The following is a 7,027-nucleotide window of genomic DNA, read 5'->3' on the forward strand; positions in this document are numbered from 1 at the left end:
CGGAGGTTGGTGGGGTGGAAGGTGAATACCGGGGGGGCGGGGTTTCCATCCTTGTTGCAGTTGGAGTGGTGGGGTTCGAGGGTGGAGGTGTGGGAAGTGGATGTGATGCGCTGGAGGGCATCATCGACCACACGAGAAGGGAAGTTGCGGTCTTTGAAGAAGTAGTGTTCTGTGGTGGAATTGGTGTGTTCTGTGGTGGAATTGGTACTCCTGGGAGCAGATGCGGCAGAGGCAGAGGAATTGGGAATAAGAGATAGTGTTTTTACAGGAAGCAGGGTGGCAGGAGGTGTAGTCCAGGTAGATGTGGGAGTCGGTGGGTTTGTAGAAGATGTCAGTGTTGAGTCGGTCACCGTTGATCTAGATAATGAGGTCTAGGAAGGGGAAGGAGGTGTCCGAAATGATCCAGGTGATCTTAAGATAGGGTTGGAACGTATCAGTGAAGTTGATGAACTGTTCAACCTCATGGGTCCTTATTGCTCATGTGATGACAGAATGCCACAAAACGACTTGAAATGAGCATATGAAACTTGTATGTTATCTTGGATGCTGGTTCAGACTGTGTGTACCTGACCAAAGTGTCAAACTGATCAAATAATTTGAAAACTTCATTTATGGAATTGGTGTGATGGTGGTTGAGCCAGCATTTATTGCTCAGCCCTAGTTGTCCATATTAAAATGCTGCAGTGGTTTTGCTGTTGGTAGACCCACAATGCCATTTGGGAGAGTTCCAGGATTTTGACTAGGTGACACTGAAAATAAAGGCAACATATTTCCAAGTCAGGATCATCAGTGGCTTGGACGGGAACCTGCAGATGGTGGTGTTCCCATGTAATTACTGACATTCTCCTTCTGGATGGTAGACATAGTGGATTTGGAAAGTCCTTTCTAAGGAGCCTCTGTGAATTTCTTGCAGGGCATCTTGTGGATAGTACAAAATACTGCCACTGTGCATTATGGTGTAGGGAGGGAATGTTTAATGATGTGGTGCCAATTAGCTGGGCTGCTTTCTTCTGGAGGCATCAAGTTTCTTGAGTGTTATTGAAACTGTACCTATCCAGACTAGTGGGCTTATTCAATCTCACTTCTGACTAACGCATTGTAGATGGTGGACAGAATTTGGGGAACTAGGAGGTGAGTTATTTACTGCAGGATTCCTAGCCTCTTCTGCTCTTCTGTGCCTGTAGCTACAGCACTTATATAGCTAGTCCAGTTCAGTTACTGGCCAGGGGCAACCTCCAAGTTGTTGATAGTGGGTGAGTTAGTAATGATAATGCCAGTGAACATTAAAGGTTGATGATTAGATTCTCTTGCGTTAGATTGTCATAGCACAGAATTATTCTTTTGCATCCCTATTTAAAGTCATAAAGTCATTGAGATGTACAACATAGATTTACCTATCCAAGCCCCTCATGATTTTACAAATCTCTGTAAGGTCAACTAATTGGTGCCATAACATCAAACATTCCCTCCCTCCACCATAATGCACAGTGGCAGCATCTTGTACTATCCACAAGATGGCCTGCAAGAAATTCACGGAGGCTCCTTGGACAGCACTTTCTAAATCCACGATGTCTACATCCAGAAGGAGAAGGTCAGTAGTTACATGGGAACACCACCATCTGCAAGAATGTGCTTTTACATACCGACCAGATATCCTAAATAGATGTATCCCATTTGCCAGCATTTGGCCTGTATCCCTCTAAACCTTTCCTATTCATATACCCATCCAGATGCCTTTTAATGTTGTAATTGTACCAGCCTCCGTCACTTCCTCTGGCAGCCCATTCCATACACACACCAACTCTGCATGAGAAAGTTGCTCCTTAGGCCCCTTTTAATCTTTCCCCTCTCACCTTAAACCTATGCCCTCTAGTTTTGGACTCCCCCACCCTAGGCAAAAGACCTTGTCTATTTACACTATCTATGCCACTCATGACTTTATAAACCTCTATAAGGTTATCCCTCAGCTTCCAATGCTCTAGGGAAAACAGCCCCAGCCTCTCCCTGTAGCTCAAACCCTCCAGCCCTGGCAACGTCCATGTAAATCTTTTCTGAACCCTTTCAAGTTTCACAACATCTTTCCAATAGGAAGGAGAACAGAATTGCATGCAATATTCTAAAAGTGGCTTAACCAATGTCCTGTACAGCTGACACATGACCTCCCAACTCCTATACTCCATGCTGTAATCAATAAGGACAAACATTCCAAATGCCGCCTTCACTATCAAATCTACCTACAACTCCACTTTGAAGGAACTATGAACCTGCACTCCAAGGTCTCTTTGATCAACAACACTCCCCAGCACCGTACTATGCAGTGTATAAATCCTGCCCTGATTTACCTTTCCAAAATGCATCACCTCATATTTATCTAAATTAAACTCCATCTGCCACCCTTCAAGCCACTGGCCCATCTGATCAAGATCCCATTGTACACTGAGGTAATCTCCTTCGATGGCCACTACACCTTCAATTTTGATGTCATTTGCAAACCTATTACTCATATCTCCTATGTTCAAATCAAAATTATTTATATAAATGATGAAAAGCAATGGACCCAGGACTAATCTCTGTGGCAACCGCTGGTCACAGGCCTCCAGTCTGAAAAACAATCCTTCACCACCACTCTGTCTTCTCCCTTTGAGCCAGTTCTGTGTCCAAATGGCTAGTTCTCCCTGTATTCCATGTGATCTAACCTTGCTAACCAATCTACCGTTGAGAAACCTTGTTGAACACTTTTCTGAAGTCCATATAGATCACCTCGACCGCTCTTCCCTCATCAATCCTCTTTGGTACTTGTTCAAAAACCTCAATGAAATTTGTGCGTGGGAAATTGTGTCTCACTAAGTCATGTTGTCTATCCCTAATCAATCCTTACCTTTCCAAATATGTAAATCCTGTCCCTCAAGATATCTTCCAACAACTTGTCCACCACCGATGTCAGGTTCACTGGTCTATAGTTCCCTGGCTTTTCCTATCCACCTTTCTTAAAAAGTGGCACCACATTAGCCAACCTCCAGTCTTCTGGCACCACAGCTGTGGCTATTGATAATATAAATATCTCAGCAAAGGGTTCAGCAATCAATCCTCTAGTTTCCCACAGAGTTCTAAGGTACACCTGATCAGGTCGTGGGGAATTATCCAACTTTGTGTTTTAAGCCGTCTAGCACCTCTTCCTGTGTGATATGGACATTTTTCAAGATGTCGTGATTTATTTCACCACTTCTACATCTTCCATGTCCTTTTTCACAGTAAACACTGATGCAAAATACTCGTTTAGTATCTCCCCCATCTCCTGCTGCTCCACATATAGGCCACCTTGCTGATCTTTAATTGGCCCTATTCTCTCCCTACTTACTATTTGTCCTTAATATATTTGTATAATCCCTTTGGATGCTCCTTAACCCTATTGCCAAAGCTATCTCATGTCCCCTTTTCGCCCTTCTGATATCCCTCCTAAATATACTCCTATGGCCTTTATACTCTTCTTTGTATTCACTCAATCTCTGCTGTCTATACCTAACATAGGCTTCTTTCTTTTTCTTGACCTTAACCTCAATTTCTGTTTCTTACAATGTGAGAAATGCTGGTGAGGCTATATATTTATTACTGATCCTGAAATGGTTAGAGGATGGGTTTCTTCTAACTTTGTTGTGGTTTATAACTGAGTGGCTACTTTATACTATGCTAGTGGACACATCGTTGGGAATGGACATGTAAGCAAGAACATTTAGTAGTGATAAATTCCTACAATGGTAAGGAGATCAATCAGTTGGTTCTGGCTTTTCACATGGAGCTATCACAGAATCACCACAATGTGAAAACAGGCCATTTGGCCCAACAATGACCCTCCAAGGGTAACCCACCCTGACCCATTCCCCTATCCTATTACTCTACATTTACCCCTGACTAATGCACCTAACCAGGTAAAAACAATGACTGCAGATGCTGGAAACCAGATTCTGGATCAGTGGTGCTGGAAGAGCACAGCAATTCAGGCAGCATCCGAGGACAGGCAAAATCGATGTTTCGGGCAAAAGCCCTTCATCAGGAATAAAGGCAGAGAGACTAATGCACCTAACCTACATATCCCTGAACATTATGGGCAATTTAGCATGGTTAATTTACCTAACCTGCACATCTTTGGACTGTGGGAGGCAATCCATGCAGACACAGGGAGAACATGCAAACTCCACACAGTCACCCAAGGCTGGAACCGAACCTGGGTCCCTGGTGCTGTGAGACAGCAGTGCCACCCTATCTGCTCTAGTTCACTCTTAATTCAATTTCCTTGTCCTTCACCCATATACTTCTGATTGTTAAATATCCGTCCAGTTCCATTATGAACATAGAACATTACAACCTAGTACAGGCCCTTCAGCCCTCGATGTGGCACCAACCTGTGGAACCAATCTGAAGTCCATCTATCTGACACTATTCCAATTTCATCCATATGTTTATCCAATGACCATTTAAACGCCCTTACAATTGGCAAACCTACTAGTGGTTGCAGGCAATGTGTTCCACACCTCAACTACTCTCTGAGTAACGAAACTACCTCTGACATCTGTCCTATATCTATCACCCCTCAGTTTAAAGCTATGTCCCCTTGTGCTGGCCATCACCATTTGAGGAAAAAGCCTCAAATTCCTCATAAGAGCTTCCCTCCATACCAGGCAACATCCTAGTAAATTGCCTCTGAACCCCTTCCAAAGCTTCCACATTCTTCCTATAATGCGGTGAGCAGAACTGTATGCAATACTCCAAGTGCGGCCACACTAGTATCTTGTACAGCTGAGCATAACGTCGTGGCTCTGAAATTCAATCCCTCTACCAATAAAAGCTAACACGCCATATGCCTTCTTCACACCCCTATCAACCTGGGTGGCAACTTTCAGGGATCTATGTACATGGACACAGATATCTCTCTGCTCATCTACACTACCAAGAATCTTGCCATTAGCCAAAACTCTATTCCTGTTGCTCCTCCCAAAGTTAATCATCTCACACCTTTCTGCATTAAACTCCATTTTCCACCTCTCAGCTCGGCTCTGCAGCGTATTGTGGGCGGCACGGTGGCACAGTGGTTAGCACTGCTGCCTCACAGCGCCGGAGACCTGGGTTCAATTCCCGCCTCAGGCGACTGACTGTGTGGAGTTTGCACGTTCTCCTCGTGTCTGCGTGGGTTTCCGCCGGGTGCTCCAGTTTCCTCCCACAGTCCAAAGATGTGCAGGTCAGGTGAATTGGCCATGCTAAATTGCCCGTAGTGTTAGGTAAGGGGTAAATGTAGGGGTATGGGTGGGTTGCGCTTCGGTGGGTCGGTGTGGACTTGTTGGGCCGAAGATTACACTGTAATGTAATCTATGTCCTTCTGTAACCTGCAACATCCTTTGGCACTATCCACAACTCCACCAACCTTAGTGCCATCTGCAAATTTACCAACCCATGCTTCTATGCCCTCATCAAAATCATTTATAAAATTGACAAATAGCAGTGGACCCAAATCAGATCCTTGCAGTACACCAGTACTGCAACTTCTGATCCAAATGCTAAATCACCCTCAGTCTCATGCCTCCGTATTTTTGTGCAATAGCCTACCATTGGGGAACCTTATCAAACGCCTTACTGAAATTCAGATTCACCACATCAACCACTTTATCCTCGTCCACCTGTTTGGTCACCTTCTCAAAGAACTTAATAAGGTTTGTGAGGCATGACCTACCCTTCACAAAACCATGTTGATTATCCCTAATCAACTTATTCCTTCCTAGATGATTATAAATTCTATCTCTTATAACCTGTTCCAACACCTTACCCACAACCGAAATAAGACTCACTAGTCCATAATTACAAGGGTGGTCTCTACTCCTCTTCTTGACAAGGGGACAACATTTGCTATCTTCCAGTCTTCTGGCACTATTTCTGTAGACAATGATGACATAAAGATCAAAGCCAAAGGCTCTGCAATCTCCTCCCTGGCTTCCCAGAGAACCTTAGGATAAATCCTATCCAGCCCAGGGGATGTACCTATTTTCACACTTTCCAGAATGAAATAGGTTGAAATCTTTTATTCTTTATGTATGTTTTCCTATATAAAACAACTTTAAAATCGCCAATTCAGCATCCAGACATGAGAATTTTTCTTCGATTCAGTATAATTTGCTGTTTTTAGGTATGAAATCGTAAATTAAACTTCACCTTATCATCCAAATCTAATGATACATGTATCTGTCTTAGTGTCATAAAAATTAAATCAAACATATAAATAGATATGGGCAAGGCAGCCTAATGGTTACGTTATTGGACTAGTTATCCTGATGCATGGACTAATGATCCTGAGATATAAATTCATATCCTGGTCTGGCAGCTGAGGAATTAAATTCAGTTAATTAAATTAACTTGATATCAACAACTAATATCAGGGAGAAAGTGGGGACTGCAGATGCGGGAGATCAGAGTCTAGATGAATCCTGATGAAGGGCTTATGTCCGAAACGTCGATTTCTCCTGGTCCTCAGATGCTGCCTGACTTGCTACGTTTTTCCAGCACCACACTCTCGACTCAAATCTAATATCAGTAACCGTGACCATGAAATATTGGATTATCATAAAAATCTATCTGATTCAATAACATTCTTTTGAGAATAATGTTGTCATTGTCATCTGATTTGTGTGAACCGAAATCCAGAGATTCACAGAACAATTTAATGTACTTGGCCCATCAAACAACCCCCATTCACTTCAATAAACATCAGTGACAGCCACATCTCCTCAAGGAACAAAAGATTATAATCTGACGTGCACTCCCTCTGCACACCTTCTAGAGAGACATTAATGAATAACTAGTGAGGAAATTGTTGACTGTTTACTTCATTTCACTGATAATGAGTAAGCCTTTTACTGTTCAAAGAACAAAGTACACTCTGTCAGCAAGTTAAATATATTTTTGAGTCATTCCTATCAAAAACTCATCCTCACTAAATTTAAATATGGAGCTCAGAGTGTCCCTTCCTTCAGAGTTATTAAAT

Source organism: Chiloscyllium plagiosum, unplaced genomic scaffold, assembly GCF_037043375.1.
Source record: "Chiloscyllium plagiosum isolate Xiang-an unplaced genomic scaffold, Cpla_swu_hap1 HiC_scaffold_31, whole genome shotgun sequence".
Classification (NCBI taxonomy): Eukaryota; Metazoa; Chordata; class Chondrichthyes; order Orectolobiformes; family Hemiscylliidae; genus Chiloscyllium; species Chiloscyllium plagiosum.